The sequence below is a fragment of the Callithrix jacchus genome, chromosome 4 (assembly GCF_049354715.1).
Source record: "Callithrix jacchus isolate 240 chromosome 4, calJac240_pri, whole genome shotgun sequence".
Taxonomy (NCBI): domain Eukaryota; kingdom Metazoa; phylum Chordata; class Mammalia; order Primates; family Cebidae; genus Callithrix; species Callithrix jacchus.
Genome location: NC_133505.1, coordinates 22,826,840 through 22,847,288, shown reverse-complemented (window position 1 = coordinate 22,847,288; position 20,449 = coordinate 22,826,840). Strand labels below are relative to the sequence as shown.

At 44.7% G+C, this 20,449-nt stretch overlaps 1 non-coding gene across 1 annotated transcript; it reads right to left on the bottom strand.

Annotated features, from left to right (window-relative positions):
• Window positions 1–4,292: 4,292 nt before the first annotated feature.
• Window positions 4,293–4,396, bottom strand: LOC118153389 (small nucleolar RNA U13). Its single transcript, XR_004742627.1, has one exon. It is a non-coding gene; the product is annotated as a small nucleolar RNA U13 (small nucleolar RNA).
• Window positions 4,397–20,449: the final 16,053 nt, after the last annotated feature.

The window sequence follows — 20,449 nt, the reverse complement described above, 5'->3', positions numbered from 1 at the left end:
GGATGAAGCTGCAAGGAAACCATCATCCTCAGCAAACTAACACAGGAACAGAAAACCAAACACCACATGTTCTCACTCAGAAGTGGGAGTTGAACAATAACACATGGGTACAGGGAGGGGAACATCACACACCAGGGCCTGTCGGGGTGGGGGGCAAAGAGAGGGAGAGCATTAGGACAAATACCTAATGCATGCGGGGCTTAAAACCTAGATGACAGGTTGATTGGTGTAGAAAACAACCATGGCACATGTAAACCTATGTAACAAACCTGCACGTTCAGCACATGTATCCCAGAACTTAAAGTAAAATAATAAAAGAAAAGAAAAAGAAAATCAGTACTGAGGTTATTAAAATCATTAAAAATAGAACTGTCATATGATCCAGGCATCGCCCTAGGGGGCATAGATATCAGTGTACATATGGAAATGAAATCAGTATGTGAAAGAGACATCTATACCCCCTGTTCATTGCAGCATTATTCATAATAGCTAAGATGTGGAACCAAGCTAAATGCCTGTTAGTCCATGAATGGATAAAGAAAATGTGGTATACATACACACTGGAATATTCCTCAACTTTTACAAAGGAAGAAGTCTTCCCATTTGCAACTACATGGATGAACCTGAAGACAATTAAACTAAAATAAGCCAGACACCAGAAAGACAAATACTGCTCGATCTCATTTATGTATGGAATCTAAAAAAGTCAACTCCTAGAAACAGACAGTCGAAAGGTGGTTACCAGGGGTCAGGAGGGGGCCGGAGGGGTGGGAGATGGTGGTTAAACAGTACAAAGTTTCAGTTGTAAGATGAATACATTCTGGTGATTTAAAGTATAGCATGGTGACTGTAGTTAATCATAATGTATTATACACTTGAAATTTGCTGAGAGTAGGTCTTAAGTATTAGCAACACACACACTCAGGAACCGTGTGAGTTGATGATGCATTAATTAGCTTGATTGTAGCACTCATTTCACAATGTATCTGTGTACAAAAACATCAAGTTATACACCTTAAATACATACAGCTTTTGTTGATCATACCTCAATAAGCTTGGAAAAATAATAAGTCTATGTATGAATGAGTGACTGTCAAAGCATGCAGTGTCCCTGGTGATGTTCCAAACCCTGGAATGAAACAGAAGAGCCAGAAAACCTTGTATGTGCCCCAAGGAGGTTGAGACTGTTGACAGGTTACACAGATAGCAGGCCAGGGGACTTAGAACACGGCCGAGCCCTGTCTGTGTGATTCCTCAAGACTCCATTCTCGCACAGGTTTTATTATGCCACATGAATAGTTATTTGTGCAAACGACCTCCTTTTTATTGCCTAAGACAAAAAAAATTTTCAATGACACAAACACACTGTATACATATTGTGGGAAATTTGAGAAATAAGAGACAAGAAAAAAAAGTCATTGCTGTGTCATTCTCCCGTGCAGATTCCCCCAGTTTACCTTTGATTGCTGTCATTTGCTCACTCACTCCGCACGTACACATGGAGTACCTGCTATGTCCCATGCATTGTTCCAGGCACTGTGAGGGACTATGACAATGAACAGGACAAAGGAGATCCCTGCTGCCTCACAGTGCAGGGACTCACAGTGCAGAGGGGGAGCAAGGAACAGACATGCAAACAACTTTCAGACAATCGTGCCGTTCCATGAGGGGAATTCAAGCAGCATGCTGTGGCAGTGCGTGACTGGGTGCCCACTGGTGATCAGGAAATCTGCAGACCTCCATGGGAAGAGGACGTTAGAGCTGAGACCTGATTGATAAGGGGCTGCCAGCTAGGAGCTGTGGAGGGGTGGGGAAGAGCATTGCAGGCAGAGACCTCCTAAGGCAGAAGCAAAGGCCCATGTGGTAGGAGCTGGCCGGGTGAAGAGGAGAGCAGTGAGGTGAAGGCTGAGAGGTCCCTCAATGAAAGGCAGCACCTTGTAGGCTGACCATGACCTTGCAGGCTGTAGTCAGGAGTTGGGATCTAATTTGAATATTTAAATCATCTGGCTTCTGAGTGGAGAACTGATTATGGGAAGGCTGAAGAGGAAGCAGAGAAAACCAAGAAGTTATTGCATTAGCCCAGGTGAGAAACGCAGGACTACTGTTTCCAGTCCTTTAAAGAAAAAAGAGTTTTTGCCAGGAGCAGTGGCTCACGCCTGTAATTTCAGCACTGGGGCCGAGGAGGGTGGATCATGAGATCAAGAGTCCCAGACCAGCCTGGCCAACATGGTGAAACCCCGTCTCTACTAAAAATACAAAAATTAGCCAGGCATGGTGGCGGGTGCCTGTGGTCCCAGCTACTCGGGAGGCTGAGGCAGGAGAATCGCTTAAACCTAGGAGGTGGAGGTTGCAGTGAGCCGAGACCACACCATTACACTCCAGCCTGGGTGACAGAGCAAGACTCTGTCTCAAAAAAAAAAAAAAGAAAAAGAAAAAAAAGGAAGTTTTTACAAAGTTATGTACATATATCGAGTTAATACAGTTTTGAATGGGGTTACATATCATTTTTAGTCCACTATTAAACTTACTATTTGTACTAGGTACATGATTCTACATCATTAGGTAATCTTCAATGGCATCATTATAAACGGTGAGTCATTGTATCAATACTTAACCGTGAAACATGCTAGTCTTGTACACTGATTTGTGAATCTCTCAGGCTGTTTACAAAAAGACATCCAAGGGATGCCAAAGAGAAGGTGCTGGGCTCTCATGGCCCCATGAGACTCTTAGACCAAGGAATGAGTGAGTGGATTTAAAGTAGATTCTCAATGACGATGTCCATCATAATGTGCTCACAATAATAGTCAATGCTGATTGAGTGATGACCAAGATGCTATTATTCGCATCTTTATTTTACAGACGAGGAAGCTTGGGCACCAGGCATTTAGTAATTCTGTTTGAGGCACTTTCTAATCAGTCTCTCTATTGATCTAAAATGGAAGTTACTGGGTTATTAGGACCATGGGATTCCCATAAGTACTGATAAAAGCATTTGTTAGAGACAACTGGCTTTAGCCAAGTGAATTACAGTCATTTCCTCCAATCTCCAGGCGTCCTGGAGTTGTGACAGGTGGGCCAGCACAGCACAGCCAATCTCTGGATGACTCTCACAGGGAGGGAGCAAAACCCCTTATACCTCTAATTGGAGGGAACCACGACAAAACAAGCATCAGGGAATCCCGGATCATGAGTGTCCTGGGGTACCCATCGGCTGTGAGATAACTGAAGGTGGTACCTCAACTCCTCATCCGCCAGTCAAGCATCCTTTGAAGCAGGATCACCTACTTTAAAACACAGTTTCAAGAAATCTCCTCAGAGTCTGCTGTCCCACCTAAAGAGGTGTACCAAATGTGGCTGATAAAGCAGTCATTAAATCAGCCATGAATGTGATCCAGCCATGATGGCTGGTGCCTGTAGTCCCAGCTACTCAGGAGGCTGAGACAGGAGGATGGCTTGAGGCTAGGAATTTGAGACCAGCTTAGGGCCACACAGCCAGACGTCATCTCTCAAAAAAAAAAAAAAATGTGATCATTGGTAATTTTTGCGATACTGGGAGATTGGTCAGTCTTTGGGCATCATTTAAGAGCAGGCAAGTGAGTGCAAAGCTTCAGAAACTTGAGGCCTTCGGAGCCTGCTGCCTTCTCCTCTCCCTTAGCTCAGCACTTTCATCACTGCTGCCCCACAAAAGGCAACAGAAAGGCAGCTGAGTTTCACCTGCGGGAAACAAACCTTCAAACATTTTTAGGTGAATAGAAGATTTTTCCAATGTGAAAGGTGGTCTTGGAGACACAGTACATGCTCGGATTTCATCCTAGAGACATTAAAATCAAGATAGAAAAATCAATGAGCCTTGCAGTTCTGCAAAGGTGATAACATTGATTTCATGCCTAGAGAAATTGAATGATCAGGTTGTAAATCCTTTGTTTCTTTTGTGTTTCTCAAAAAGACCAAGTGTCTCAGAGGAGAAGTTTTTGTTGCATTTTATGAGCATTTAACATTAAAAGGAGCTAAAATGGAACACTATGTAACCAGATGGAACAAGTCAGCTCTCACAGTGTTTCGCTCTCTCATTGCGAGACTCATCCTAGGATGGGCTGTGCTATGCTGGCTGCAGATACTGTTCAGGGAGCTCCTTTACCAGGGTTTGACCCCCGTGGTCCATTGTACTGCACTCATGTGGGAAAAATAAGTAGTTCATATGTCAGGGTAAAAGAGTAGACCAGAAAGTGGCAGGCAAAAAGAGGCGATGGGTAAGAGCAGCATTTGTAATAATAATGTGTCTATTTTTCACACAGATGGGTAATGTGCAGATGTGGTAACAAGATTGGAGGGAGGCACATCTCACAAGTGCATGCTGAAACCCAATCATCATGTATATGAACTACAAAAGGATCATTTATTATTTATCAAGCTCTGGAGGACATCATTTTAAATAACAACCCCTCCCCCTCCACAAAGCCTGGTTTTCCTGAAAGGGATCTACAAGTCCAGGCGTGGTGGCTTATGCCTATAATCCCAGCACTTTGGAAGGCCAAGGCGGAAGGATCACGAGGTCAGGAGTTCAAGACCAGCCTGGCCAACATGGTGAAACCCTGTCTCTACTAAAAATACAAAAGTTAGCTGGGCATGGTGGTGTGTGTCCATAATCCCAGGTACTCGGAAGGCTGAGGCAGGAGAATTGCTTGAATGGGGATCCGGGAGGCTGAGGTTTCAGTGAGCTGAGATCATGCCATTACGCTCCAGCCTGGGCTACAGAGTGAGACTCTGTCTCAAAAAAAAAGGAAGGGATCTATAGGCCTGCCTCCACCTCTCCTTGAGAACCCCTGACTCAGCATTTTCTTTTGGCTCAGGGCCATATTCATATGTGCAGGTGAATGTTTTCCATCCTCCTGGAACACTTGGGATGCTTGAGGTCATTGTGCGGTTAAGCACATATTGGAATTGACAATGTAACATGAAATTGGCTTTTTTTTTTAATGGGAAAATACTGTAATTTGGAAGCAGCAAATGTAGTTGAACAGCTCTACTCTACCTGGCAAATCTCTCCATAAGTGAATAGTCGGGGATGTATGGTAGGCATTGTGTTCAGGTTGACTTGGAAACAGTGGTCTATGCAGTCAGGGTGATGCAAAATCAAGGTCAGAATTTGAGACTGCTATTCAGAGACGATGCCTGTATTAGTCCATTTTCATGGTGCTGATAAAGACATACCCGAGACTGGGGAATCTACAAAAGAAAAAGGTTTGATGGACTTACAATTCCACGTGACTGGGGAGGTCTCACAATCATGGCGGAAGGCAAGGAGGAGCAGGTCACGTCTTACATGCATGGCAGCAGGCAAAGAGAGCTTGTGCAGGGAAACTCCTCTGTATAAAACCGTCAGGTCTCATGAGACTTATTCACTATCCCGAGAATAGCACAGGAAAGACTTGCCTCTATAATTCAGTTACCTCCTACTGGGTCCCTTCCATAACAAGTGGGAATTCAAGATGAGATTTGGGTGGGGACATAGCCAAACCGCATCAGTGCCCAAGCCTACTCACGATGAGATTCCAAACATCTTTACACAGGAGAAACACTTTGAGAAATGCATTTCTCTTCTCTTATTAGTTTTACCAATTTTGTCATCAAATTCATGAAAACTACCCCTCCCTCCCATATGATCTCAGTTAATACGCTATACTAGAGATTTAAAAAAATACATTATCTTAGTAGCTGGCATCAGAATTCCCTCAGATGTTTCCTCTGAGCTCCCACAGCCCTTGGCCTATACTTTTTTTTAAGTTTAAAAAATTTGATAAAAGACGCACAACAGAAACCAGTTTTAGGTGTACAGTTCAGTGGCATTAAATACATCATGCTCCTGTGCAACCATCACAACCATCCGTCCACCAGGGCTTTTTTCATCTTCCCAAACTGAGACCGGATACCCATTCAACACTAACTCCCTGCTAACTCCCCCTGCTGGCTCCCTCACCCCTGGCAACCTGCAATCTACTTCCCTTTCTCTGAATCTGACAACTCTGGGTACTTCATATAAATGGAATCATACAGTATTTGTCCTTTCACTCCTGGCTTATTTGACTGGGCATAATGTTCTTAATGTTAATCCATGTTGTAGTGTGGGTCAGAATTGCTTGCCTTTTTAAGGCTGAATCATATTCCATTGTATGGACAGACCACATTTTGGCCTATACTTTTGACCTGGCACTCACCAGCTACTGTTGCTTCAGGCCTTCAAGCTGGCTGGGGACAAAGGCATATAAAGGATTCACACTTTGAATCCAATCACTTTGATTTGTAGCAGAGTATCAGGCATATCACAAATACATTTTACTCAAATAGCATTGGCTGTTAATGCCAACTACACACGCACACACACACCCCAATGTGGGGGGTGCATAACTGACTATAATACTATGAATGAGAGGGAATAACCTGGTCCTAGAAGTAGATTAACTACTTGACTGACTGACTGACTGACAAACTCACTCATTCACCACAAGAAATACTTTATATACATCTATCATATGTCAGGCATTTTGCTAGTGACTGAGGCCACAATGCAGATACAGTCTTTCCCTTCAGAGACTTTTCAAAGAATGGGGTAAAATTTTTAAATATTATTCCTCAAATAAATATATAATCACAAGAGATGATAAGATCCAGGAAGGAAATTTATAGATAAGACTGTTTTATGTGTTACTGCAGAAATCCCTTTTAAGTTTTATTATTTTTTCTTCCTTCCTTTCTTTTTCTCTCTCTCTTTGGCTATTTCTTTCTCTCCTTCCTACCTTCCTTCCTTCCCTCCCTCCTTCCCTCTTTCCTTCTTTCCCTCCTTCCATTCCTTCCTTCCATGAGATAGGGTCTTACTCTATCTCATGGAAGGAAGGTGGAGTGCAGTAGAGCGATCGTGGCTCACTGCAACCTCAAGCTTTCAGGCTCAAGTGACCTTCCCATGTCAGCGTCCTCAGTAGATGGGACCACAGGCGTACCCCACTATGCCAGACTAAGTTTTACATTTTTTGTAGAGATGAGGGTCCTACAGTATTGCTTAGTCTGGTCTGGAATTCCTGCCCTTAAGCCATCCTCCCACCTTGGCCTCCTGAAGTTTTGGGATTACAGGAGTGAGTCAACTTGTCTGGCCATATACTTCTTTTAATAAAAAATTTTAATATAAAGAAAACATATTCATTGGGTCCCTGACTTCTGATTAAAATCAACAAAGGGAAGTCCAATCTCAAAACCTTCGTCTCCCCAAAACCTAACAGTGTTAACAGTCAGCAAATACCCATCAGCAGCAGTAAGGTGAAGGGAAGGGCTGGTTTACAATTACAGGCAGGAAAGGAAAATCCAGACAGCAGCATCTAGTTTCCAGCAGCTCCTAACTCCACCCTCCACAGAAACACTACCTGGGAGAAATGAGTCAATGAAATCCCAGCAAATTGCACAAATGACTTCCAAATGCAGAGACGAAGAAGAAGAGAGAGGGGCTACTGAGGAAGGAGGCGTACCTAAAACAGGCGCCCCAGGAGGCTGCCATGCATGACTGACTGTGGAGGAGAGGGCTGAGCTGTGCGGGACGCTGCCATTTGAAGATCAAGTGCAGAATTAGGGCTAGCAAAGAGGAGTGACCAGAGATAAACGAGAAAAGCCAGGTGAGGTCCCAGAGCCAAGAGAAGTGGGTGCACCACGAAGAAGAATCCATCTGCTGTGACTAGAACTGTGGACTGATTCCACGCTCTGAGGATCTAATACTGTCACTGGATCTGGCATATTGGAGGTGAGGAGTCCCAGGCCATGAGAATTTGAATGGAGTCAGATAGGCCAGCTCATGGCATGCAGGCCCCTTGAAAGCCACCTTGACCAGTGGGGTTTCATTGCCATCAATCTGCAAGTGCTTGGTGGAGGTATCTCGTGACTGCCCACTGAGGCGTTATGGCAAGCACAGGTGATAATCGTTACCCTGACTGTGCGGAGGATTGGCCACCTGCAATACATTAGGCACCTGCGTCATATATATCCCTGCAGTTTCTTCTCTCAAAGCTCTCTCAACGTCTCCACCCAAGTCTACCTTCTAGTCTCTCTGTTGCATGAAAAGTCTGAAAATCTAAGATCAAAGGACGTGTCTAGAGAGGAGAAGAGCCGGAAGCCCACCCCAGGTCACTGTTTCAGCCAGAGATGACTCTTCTCTCTAGGAGTGGCTTCATTTGGTCTTCACGTTCTCTTCTCAGCTTCAACCAGGCCCAGGCTGTGAACTCTGTTACTCTGGGTGAGTAATTTGAAGGGCATTCAGGGAACTAAAGGGTCTTCTGAACGGTATGGTCATCACTGGCAGGTAGAATAAGAGTTGACAGTTAATCCTTTTCCATTTGGTATCAATATTTCTAGTAGTTGTATGTGTTCATTTTGTCTTTCAAAAACATTACATTAATATTTTAAGCCATGTTACAAACATATTGGCAGGATACTTTGTGTAGTGTTCATTTATGTTTCCAGGTTACTTGGCTGGAAAAGGGGAGTCATCTCCAAGGCCTCTTTTCCTGCTTTTTTTTTTTTTTTTTCTGAGACAGAGTCTTGCTCTGTCACCCAGGCTGGTGTGCAGTGGTGTGATCTTGGCTCACTGCAGCCTCTGTCTTCCAGGTTCAAGCGATTCTTGTGCCTCAGTCTCCGAAGTAGCTGGGATTACAGGCACGAGCCACCACGCCCAGCTGATTTTTGTAATTTTAGTAGAGATGGGTCTCACCATGTTGGCCAGGTTGGTCTCAAACTCCTGACCTCAGGTGGTCCACCCACCTCTGCCTTCCAAAGTGCTGGGATTACAAGCATTAGCCACCGCACCCCGCCTCCCTGGTTTTTATTTACACATGTTTGGGAACTGTATCCTGCACTCAGGGTGGCAAACAAAGCCTCAGAAGGGATCTGGTTGCAGGTCCCCTGCCTTACCTAGCATTCCTGTGCCCCGGGATCTCACTGGAGTGTCGGGGATGCTGGATATTTGGAACCACAGAGACCAACAGGAGCCTGTTGTCATCAGTCCCTTAAGATGGGCAGAAACACCTTAGTGACTCTAGCACAGATGAGTGACCTAAGGACTGGAAGGCTGAGAGCCCAGATGTGCCAGTGACTGTCCACTGCAGGACCCCTTTCTTTGTTTTGGCCCCGGCACCATCTCACTTCTCTGGAGATAAGACGAGAACCCTAAAAATGGCTGAGATGGTTTCCCTCCAGCCCGGGGAAGGTGGGCACCTAGCCAAAATTAATTTGATCTAAATAACGTTTTTAAAATGCATTTTTTTCTGGTGCACGTGAATATGAGGTCAGAGAATAGTCATATTTGTCCCACATTATGTTAACTTGAAGAAGTTAAAATATGATAAACTCTTAAGTTAAAATCAAAATTATTTTTCTTTAATATTTTTGATTTGTGTTCATGGAAAAGAACAGCACATAGATGTGGAAGCCACTTCGAATCCCTAACTACTTTTCCTCCTTTAAGCCCTTTTCCTGTAGATCTTAAACAACTGCAAAAAATGTTTGGGCTTCTTGACCTACTTTCTCCTGTTGTAAGTTAAAAATCATACATAGCTGCTTTGGAAAACAGTTTGGCATGTTCTTATAACATTAAATATACAATGACCGTGTGGTCCAGCAATCTCATTCCTGGCTATTCACCCAAAAGAAATGAAAACGTATGTCCAGAACTTGAGTATTCACAGCAACTTTATTCATAATAGACAGAAACTGGAAAAAATCCAAAAGTCCCATTGGTAAATGGAACCCAAATTTGGCTTATCCATAAAAAGGAACACTATGCAGCAAACTGAAGGAAGGAGTTGTTGATACACGTAATCATACGGATCACCCTCCAAAATACAACGCTAAGTGAAAGAAGCTACATGCGAAAGACGACCGACTGTATGATTCCACTTACATAAAATTCTTTAAAAAGGAAAACTACAGTGATAGAAAGCAGAGTGGTTGCCAGGGCCTTGCAGGAGGGGATTGGTGGCAGAGGGGTCCGAGGGAACTTTTTTGGCTGCTGGAATATTCCATATTATGATGGTAGGGATGGCAGCAGGACTGCATGCATTTGGCAGAACTCACCAAATTGTTTGCTTAGATTGGTGAATGTTATTGTCCATAAGTTATATCTCAAAAGAGCTGACAAAAATCATTAAGATAGGAATAAAGATGATGGTCATAAAGGAATTGACTGACTCGTGCCTGAAGGTTTGATAGACCTGTGGAAGGGACTCCCTGGATTGTGAATGCTAATGTTTCTTTAATTTTTTTTTTTTTTTTTTGAGATGGAGTCTCGCTCTGTTGCCAGGCTGGAGTGCAGTGGCGTGATCTCAGCTCACTGCAACCTCCAACTACCTGGTTCAAGTGATTCTCCTGCCTCAGCCTCCCGAGTAGCTGGGAATACAGGCATGTGCTACCACGTCCAGCTAATTTTTGTATTTTTGGTAGAGACGGGGTTTCACCATGTTGGCCAGGATGGTCTCGATCTCCTGACCCCATGATTTGCCCGCCTCGGCCTCCGAAAGTGCTGGGATTACAGGCGTGAGCCACCGCGCCCGGCCTCTTTAATATTTTTGACTTGTGTATTGCATATCCCCACCCTCCACCCACCCAAACCCCAGTGCTCCAGTCTGAAGGGACCCTCCTCATCTCCAGCACCCCTAGGTTTAGCATTTCTAACTGGTTACTGGCCCCAAGTGCAGCATGAGCTGACATTGACCCTGCCACCCCACCCCCATCCTCTGTGGGAGGCAAGCTTTCCTTTCACCTCTGTCCTTCACTCTCACAGCTTTACTGCTGATCATGGGCAATCTTTGTCACATTGTATTAGGCAGGGTTCTCCAGAGAAATAGGCCAAATGATCTATCCATCTATCTACCTAGCTTTTCCCATATATATATATATATATATATGTATGTATATATTCCTATCTATCTATCTATCTATCTATCTATCTATCTATCTATTATCTATCCATCCATCCATCCGTCTTTGGAAAAAGAAGACAGAAAGAGATTTTAAGGAATTGGCTGCCATGCTTGTTGGGGCTGGCAAATTTGAAATCTACCATGCAGGTTGGCATGTTGAAAATTCAGATAAGAGTTGATATTGCAGCCTTGAGTCCAAAGGCTGGAAACCCAGGCGGAATTTCTGTGCTCCAGTCTAAAGGCAGAATTCTTTCATGGGGGAACCCCAGTTTTTGCTCTTGAGGCCTTCAACTAATTGGAGGAGGCCCACCCTCATCGTTACCGGCTTTACTCAAAGTCTGCTAATTTACATGCTAATCACATCTAAAACCTTCCTACAGGGCAACTCCTAGACTTGTGTTTGACTAAACAACTGAACACCAAGGCTAAGCCAAGATGGCCTTGCAATATGGATATACACACATTCATTCGTTCCTGTATTCCCATTTAAAGGAACTAAAAGTATAGGTTTGGACACTGGCTCTGCCATCAATTTCAGTTACTGTGTCTCTGGTCCCCTATTCCCCAATATAAGCCAGAAGCAGCAATAGGATTGTTATAGAGATTAAAAGAGTTAATATGGGGCCAGGTGAGGTGGCTCATGCCTGTCATCCCAGCACTTTGGGAGGCTGAGGTGGGTGGATCACTTGAGCTCAGGAGTTCAAGACCAGCCTGGGCAACATAGCGAGACACCATCTATAGAAAAAATACAAAAAAAATTAGCCCAATTTGGTGGTGCGCACCTGTAATTCCAGCTATTCAGGAAGCTGAGGTGGGAGGATCACTTCAGTCCCAAGGGTGAGCTGCACTCCAGCCTGGGTGACAGAGTGAGACCATATCTCAAAAACAACAACACCCCAAGCCAAATCAGCCCAAACAAAAACAGCGAAGCAAGAATATTCTTAAGCAAGAAGCTTTAAAACATGTTATTGAATGCTAGAACTTGATTAAATGTTGATAAGAAAGTGAGTAGGAGAAGCCTTGGGGTATTTGTGTAAATATTTGGGTCTGAAACTCCTGTTTCTTTATCCCATCTAATTTACTTCAAACGTCGGATCCCCTTTCCTTTCCTCTGACATCCTGCTTGAATCAAGTCATTCACTGGCCATGATTGGGGAATTTTTTTGACTCATAAATGCAATTTTGAGATAAACAGAACATTTTATTGAAAATTAGTTAATACATGTAAAATACTTAAACTAGCGCCTGGCATATTGTAATCAGCTGATATGTGCTGGGTGCTCTTCTAGGCTCTTTGAATGTAACACTATTTTATTTTTATTTTTATTGAGTTGGGGCTTCTCTCTGTTGCCCTGGCTGGAATACAGTGCCATGATCATAGCTCACGGCAGCCACAAAGTCCTAAGCTCAAGCAATCCTCCCATCTCAGCCTCCCAAGTGGCTGGGACTACAGGTGTGCACTACCACACAGTGCTAAGTTTTGTGTTTTTTGTAGAGATAGGGTTTCACCATGTTGCCGAGGCTGGTCTCAAAGCCCTAGGCTCAGGTGATCCGACTGCCTTGGCCTCTCAAAGTGCTGGGATGACAAGCATGTGCCACCGCACCTGGCTGGCTGTTGTTTTAAATCACTAGCTTGGCAGAAGCCTTAGATTTTTGTCTTTTTGGTAGTATATAAATGGCATTTCTTGTACATTTTGCTTTAAACGTGTCTGTGGGCTGGTGGAGACCCAGTTACCATGGATCAAATTTGTATGGAAAAAACATTCCAAGAGCCAAGCAAATTACTTACAAATAAACTTTGCTCAAATAATCTGACTCTAATTTGATGACTGTCTAAATGCAGACAATATAGTGGTGGTTCAGGGTGGAGGCTTAGGAGCTCTCCAACAGTTGCGAGTGTGACTCCCAGCCCCACCACTGGCACCAATGTCTCCGTGGGAAATTCTTAACTTCCCCAAAGTCTCAGTCCCTCAACTCAGTAATAAAAATAATAAAGAATACATCATAGATTTGCTGTGAGGATTGAACAAATTAAATGCACATAAAAAGTACTCAATATGGGTACTAGGCTTAGTACCTGGGTGATAAAACAATTTGCCTAACAACCCCTGTAACACAAGAATACCTGTATAACAAACCCACACATGTACCCCTGGACGTAAAATAAAAGTTTTTTAAAAAGTGATCAAAAAATGAAATTATTCTATACTAGAGATCATCTCATAATATTCAGAACATTCCAAATTTTGGTAACAAATATCCTTATGTCTTGCATTATAAGCAAGAAAAGTCATCAGCAATATTAACAATTACACTTCTAAACTCCCTATGCAAATGCATTTATTTACATTTCTCCAAAGAGTATTCTTTTCCATTCAGGGACTTCCTGTATAATCCTCTATCTGGCTTCAGGAAGCACTTCTGAGATCAGCAATAGTTTCTGCACTGCCAAATTCAAAGGATCCTTTTCTCCTTTAACTTACTGAGCCTCCTGTACTGTTGGTCTCCAGGTGCCCTCTATCTGCCCTCCCTTATGTGCTGAGTTTTGTACCGCCCCCCTTAAATTTATGTGTTGGAATCTTAGCCCCCAGTACCTCAGGTTATGACTATATTTGAGGACATGGTCTTTAAGGAAGTAATTGTTGGCTGGCGTGGTGACTCATGCCTGTAATCCCAGCACTTTGGGAGGCTGAGGCGGGAGGATCACGTGAGGTCAGGAGTTCAAGACCAGCTTGGCCAATGTGGCGAAACCCCATCTTTACTAAAAATGCAAAAATTAGTCGGGTATGGTGGTACATGCCTGTAATCCCAGTTACTTGGGAGGCTGAGGCACGAGGATCACTTGAACCCAAGAATGGAGGTTGCAGTGAGCCAAGATTATGACACTACCCTCCAGCCTGGGTGAGAGAGCAAAACTTTGTTTTAGAAAAAAAATTAAAATAAAGGAGGAATTGCATTAAAATGGGTCGTGGGGGTAGGCCCTAATCCAATCTGACTGATGTTCTTATAAGAAGAGGAGGACACATGCATGCAAAGAGGGATAACCGTGTGAGGACAGAGGGAGAAGATGCCTCTACAAGCCAAGGCAAGAAGAGAGACCTTGGAGGGGATCAACCCTGTCCACACCTGGATCTCGGACTTCCAGCCTCCAGCACTGTGAGAAGATAGATTTCCATCTATTTTCTCTACAGAAGGAACCCAGTCTGCACTATTTCCCACGGCAGCCCCAGAAAGCTAATCTGGCCTTTTTTTGAAAGCCACTATGGCCTGGGTTCCCACAGCTCCACATCCTCTCGGTTCACGTCACACTTTTCCAACTGTTCTCTCTGGATGGACTTCCTGTCCTTTGCCCATCCTTAAATATTGGGGATTCTCAGATTGGTGTTCTCTCATTCTGCATGCTCTGCCTAGCAGCTGTCACACACTCTGATGTTTTAACTATGCTGACAACCAATTCCATGACTTCAGCCCAGCCCTCTCCGCCAAGCGCGTCTATGTGTACAATTGCATAGCTCCCCCCTAGTGCTCTCCACCTACTTCTGACTCCACACTGCAAAATTACAGTTATCACCTTCTGACAAGCCTCTGCCTCCTCATTCTTCTTCTTGCATTAGTTCACGTCACTGTCTTCCTTTTCAATCATGCTAAAGACCTGAGAGCTGGCCAGGTGCAGTGGCTCATGCCTGTAATCCCAGCACTTTCAGAAGCCAAGGTTGGAGGATCACTTGAGCCCAGGAGTTCAAGACCAACCTGGGCAACATAGCAAGACACTGTTTCTACGAAAAATTAGCCAGGTGTGGTGGTGCATGCCTGTAGTCCCAGCTACTGGGGAGGCTGAGGCAGAAGGATCACTTGAGCACAGGAGGTTGAGGCTGCAGTGACCTGAGATTGCACCATTGCACTCCAGCCTGGGCGACAGACTGAGACTCTGTCTCAAAAAAAAAAGGGATCTGAGAACGATTCTCAATTCCCCGCTTTCCATTACCATTATAGATTACCTCCTAAGTATCTTGTACAGGTTGAGTATCCTTAATTTGAAAATATGAAATCTGAAATACTCCAAATTCCAAAACTTTTTGAACACTGACATGCTCTTGAGCCTCAACAGGAAAATTCCACACCTCACCTCATGTGATAGGTCTCAGTCAAAACTTTGTTTCATATTTAAATAATATTGTATGAAATTGCCTTCAGGTTATGCATATAAGGTATATATGAAACATAAGTGAATTTCATGTTGGATTTGGGTCTCATTCCCAAGATATCTCATTCTGCATATGCAAATATCCCCAAATTTAGATTGAAAACAATCTAAAATCTGAAAGGCTTCTGGTCTCAAGCATTTAAGATACCAGAAACTCAACGTGTACTGAGCCCACCCCATTCCTTCCATAGTTACTACTCTTTTAGTAAGAAAAAGCCAATGAACTGTCTTCTCTTACATACTCTCAACACACAACACTTTTGTGACCAGATGTGTGTGAATTTTCCCCATACATCACTTCTCTGGGGGACACAACCTGGGCATCGACAATTTAACTCATTTCTGACGTTGTCTACCTGGAGTTGTCATCAGATACCACAAGTGAAGGGCCCCGTCCCACAAGACTAACCCCCACTTCAGATAACAGTCAGATGCAAGTCTGGGACCCTCCTCATCCTTTCGATGGACTGGCTATAAACTGGGGGTTCCCACACCCCTTCTCCCTTTGATCATTTGCTAGCGCAGCTCATAGAACTTGGGAGAACAAACACTTTGCTTGATATTGCTGATTTATTGCAAAGCATATCTTAAAGGCTACAAATGAATAGCCAGATGAAAAAATACACAAGGCAAGGTTCAGAAGGGTCCCGCGCACAGGACCCTCTGTCCCCAGGGAGTTGGAGTGCACCACCCCTTCTGAATTTAGATGTGTTCCGCAACCCGAAAGGAAACTCTGAATCCAGACTTTTAAAGTTTTTATGGACGCTTCAATAAGCAAGCATGGCCAGGCATGGTGGCTGATGCCTGTAATCCCAGCATTTTGGGAGGCTGAGGTGGGTGGATCACCTGAGGTCAGGAGTTCGAGCCTAGCCTGGCCAACATGGTAAAACATCATCTCTACTAAAAATACAAAAATTAGCTGAGTGTGGTGGCAGGCACCTGTAGTCCCAGCTACTTGGGAGGTTGAGGCATGAGCATTGCTTGAATCTGGGAGGTGGAGGTTGCAGTGAGCTGAGATCATGCCGCTGCCCTCCAGGCTTGGCAACAGAGTGAGACTTCGTCTCAAAAAAAAAAAAAAAAGTAAGCGTGATTGATGGTATCATTGGCCCTTGGTGATCAACTCAACTTTTAACCCCCCTCCCCTCCTCAGAGATGGGACACTGGTAGTGCTGAAGGTACCAACCCTATCATCACGCTGCCAGTTCCCCTGGTACCTAGCCCCCATCCTGAGGCCATCCAGGAGCCCCCAGCCACCTATCAGTTTGTTAGGTACAAAAAGACACCCATCACTGGAGCGTCCAGAGAGTTTTGGGAGCTATGGCTCAGAAAGAGTTGAAGAGTAAATATATGTTTCTTATTGTAAATCACAGTATCTTACTATCCTGCCTAGTTTGAGTGGCAGACACCTCTTGCCTACACTACTGCAACTGTCTCCTTTTTGTTCTTTCTGCCTCTTTTTGCCCTCAGACCAGCCCTACTTATAGCTGTCTAAGTAATTGCCTGGATTCCTCCCCTGAGCTCTTCCCTCTGCCCCATTATAGTCAAGTATGCTTTCAGAGTCTGAACAGAGATCATGTCCTCCAGAAAGCCTTATGGACCTTCCTGGAGATGCTGGAGAGGGAAGGACTGACTGGGAAGATATGAGACTGGGCCTTTAATCCCAGCTACTCGGGAGGCTGAGGCAGGAGAATTGCTTGAACTCAGGAGGTGGAGGCCGCAGGAGCCAAGATCGAGCCACTGCCCTCCAGGCTAGGGGAGGGAGACTCCATATCAAAAAAAAAAAAAAAAAAAAAAAAGAGAAGGATGAGGAGCACATTCTTCAGAATACCTGCCATGTCTTTAAAAGAATATCCTCAAAACAGACCAGCTTTTCCCATTTTCCCAAAGGTTCTGGCTAAGGGTGGTTTGGTTCATACACAGCTGCCTACCGCCACCTTATGGCAAAAAGTTGAAAAAAAACTTACAAAAGCCTGACAATTTTCCAGTTTATTCCTAGTGCAATGGATGAATTATTCTGCATTTCATCAAAGAATATCTCCTCTCGTTGAGTGCTGGAGACCGTCCTCTCCCACCCGCTCAAAGATGTTCTTCATAATTACTTCCCTCTATCTCGCATCATTGACCGTCATCTCTCAAATGGACTCGTTCTCACCAGCCCTCAAATCAGCTTACAGAGCATCTATCTCAAAACAAAGCAACAAGGAAGACCTTCCCTTAACCCTGCCTTTCTCTACCCACCCCACTTCTCTGCTCTCCTTGATGGCAAACCTCTTCAAAAGAGTTTCTATAGTTGCTGTCCTCACTTTCTGTTTTCTTATCATCTCTTGTGTCTATTCTCAATCAGATTTGCCCCAACACTCCACTCAAACTCTCGGCCAAGGCCAGAAATTGTTTCTGCACTGCCAAATCCAATGGGTCCATCTCAGTCTTTGTCTTCACCCAACTATATGTAGCCATTGCTCTCTCCTGGTTCTCCCTCCTCTTCACAGGCTGTTCCTTCTCAGCATCTGTGGCTCATTTCTGCTCATATTTCTGAGCATTAAGCATTGTAAGGCTCACGGCTCACTCTTCCCACCTATTCTCTGTCTGCATTCTCTCCCTAAGTCCCCCACTCCCGCTTTTTTTTTTTTTTTTTTAAGATAGAATCACTCTGTTGCCCAGGCTGCAGTGTAATGGCGTGATCTCAGCTCACAGCAACCTCCGCCTCCTGGGTTCACGTGATTCTCCTGCCGCAGCCTCCCAAGTAGCTGGGACTAAAGGCGCATGCTACCATATACCCAGCAAATGTTTGTATTTTTAGTAGAGATGGGGTTTCACCGTCTTGGCCAGGCTGGTCTTGAACTCCTGACTTCAGGTGATCTGCCTGCCTCGACCTCCCAAAGTGCTGGGATTACAGATGTGAGCCACCATGCCCCACTTAAGCCCTTTTTATGCTGACGATGCCAAATGCCACCAGCTTTTCCTCCCGAATTCCAGACTGGACACCACCACTTGGATACCCAGGTGGCATCTCGAAGGAAATATATTTAATAGCAGTCTTTTTATTTCTTCTCCACTTCCCATCCTAACCAGCCTTTCTCTGGATTTCCTCATATCAGTAAATTGCAATTTCATTCTTCCAGTGGCTCATCTTTCACTTTTTCTCATATCCACATCTAATCCGTTGGCAACTTCTACTGATTTCAGTGTTTTCCTGTTTCTTTTCTTTCTTTCTTTCTTTTTTTTTTTTTTTTGAGATGGAGTTTAGCTCTTGTTACCCAGGCTGGAGTGCAATGGCACGATCTCGGCTCACCGCAACCTCCGCCTCCTGGGTTCAGGCAATTCTCCTGCCTCAGCTTCCAGAGTAGCTGGGATTACAGGCACGCGCCACCATGCCCAGCTAATTTTTTTGTATTTTTAGTAGAGACGGGGTTTCACCATATTGACCAGGTTGGTCTCGATCTCTCGACCTCGTGATCCACCCGCCTTGGCCTCCCAAAGTTCTGGGATTACAGGCTTGAGCCACTGCGCCCGGCCTGTTTTCCTGTCTCTTACCACCATGCTTACCATCAGCCTAATCAAAGCCTTATTACCCCAGACAATCGGACGACTTTGTTCTGTCTCTCTATGCTGCCAGCTTGTCTCGCTTCTTGTCTATTTCTCTGTGTAGGAGCCAGAAGGTAAGACCATGTCACTTCTCTGCTCGGTACTCTCCAGCAGCTCCCCATCTCTCACAGAGGAAAGTCCAGATTTCTTACCAAGACCTCAAAGGCCCGGATGGTCTGTGTCCACCCCTCGTTCTGATCTCACCCTGTGCCGTGGCTTTCCTCACCCATCCTGCATCCACTCCTTGCTCCTCAAGTGCATGAGGCTCAGCCCGTCTCATGTTCTCCCTAGTCCTCCTGTTGAAAATCTTGTTCTTCATGTCCTCTGGTTCTCTATTCCAGAGTCATCTTTTCAGAGCAGCCTTTTCAGACCCTCCTATTTAAAACTGTACTTTTCCCTCCCTGTCCCCTCCCATCGTTTTTCCCTGTAGCACTCTGTAACCTAATGTAGCTTACGAGATTGTAAGTTTCACAGGTGCAGGGACTTGGTTTTTCTGCTCCCTGCTGCATCCACAGTGTCTGGCACATGGTGGATGTGCCACAGATACATGTCAGATGAATGAATGAGGACCAGTGTCCAAGGCTATCCAGTTTTAGAAAAAAAGGAACATATTCTCTCTAACCTGTATACTTCTGGTTGACTAAAGCAACAGTATATTTAATGAATTTTTAACTAATTGATTACGTGTTTATGTGGAGAGAAACTGCCATTGTTCATTGTTTCTGTGTCTGGACGGAGACAGCAAGGAGGATTTTCTCTGTCCTGGGAAGAATCGAGTGAATACATTTGTTTCTGTGGACTTGTAGCAAGCTTTGTCCTCGAGGGGTGGGCCAGGGCCTTTTTGGTGACTTCAGGAGGCTGTGCCTTACTTTGATCCCTCCCTTAAGTGTAGGGAGATGAGGAACTTCCTTTGAGGAAAGAAATGAAAACCTCAATCTTTTCCTTTCAGAGGTTGAGCATTATCTAGACCTCTACATTTGGAGATCGTGCCTGCTAGGTGGGTCTATTGATGGAAGGAAGCTCCAAAGTCTCCCTCAGCCAGCCAACCTGGTGACCTGGGCTCCAAGTTGTCATGGGCATGAAAGGGGTTCTGTCTGGGTAGTGCTGGGTGGGGCACCTCTCTGCCTGGGGTGTATGCTTGTGAGTAGGATCTGGGGGATCCAGTGTGGGACTTCCTGGGTGAAAATATTCTGGGAAAAGTGGAATTTTGCTGCCTTGAAGAATCGCTAAGTGTTGAAACCCGCAGTAGTGCCAATGATCTCTTTGAGTTAGACAAGAAGACTACTTGATTGTAGTTCTTGCAATCCTCACTGCCTGGCTGGGCAGCTCATTCCGCAGCAGCCTCGTTCTGGGGTAGCTGTGGTTTTCTTCAGCCCCAAGGGCATTGGCTGAGTTTTGCTTCATGTGACTGGATGGGACTGGCCTTGAAGACACTAATAAGCACATAGGGGTTTTTGGACAATGCGAAGAGGTTGGTGCCAAGCCACAAATGGGAGGTGTTGAACTTCCTGCGAATCTGGTGTGTCGTAGCCTGAGCTGGTTTCAATATGAAAAATAAAAGTGACACTGCCTTCCTTGTATGCTAATCTGGTGAAGTGGCTCATGGTGGCCGTGTAACAACCTGGTAACCTCCTGCAGAAGCAAGTGGGGTGTGGCATCCCTGCTGTCTGCATCTTCTGTTTGTCACCTCGCCCACTCTGAGGCC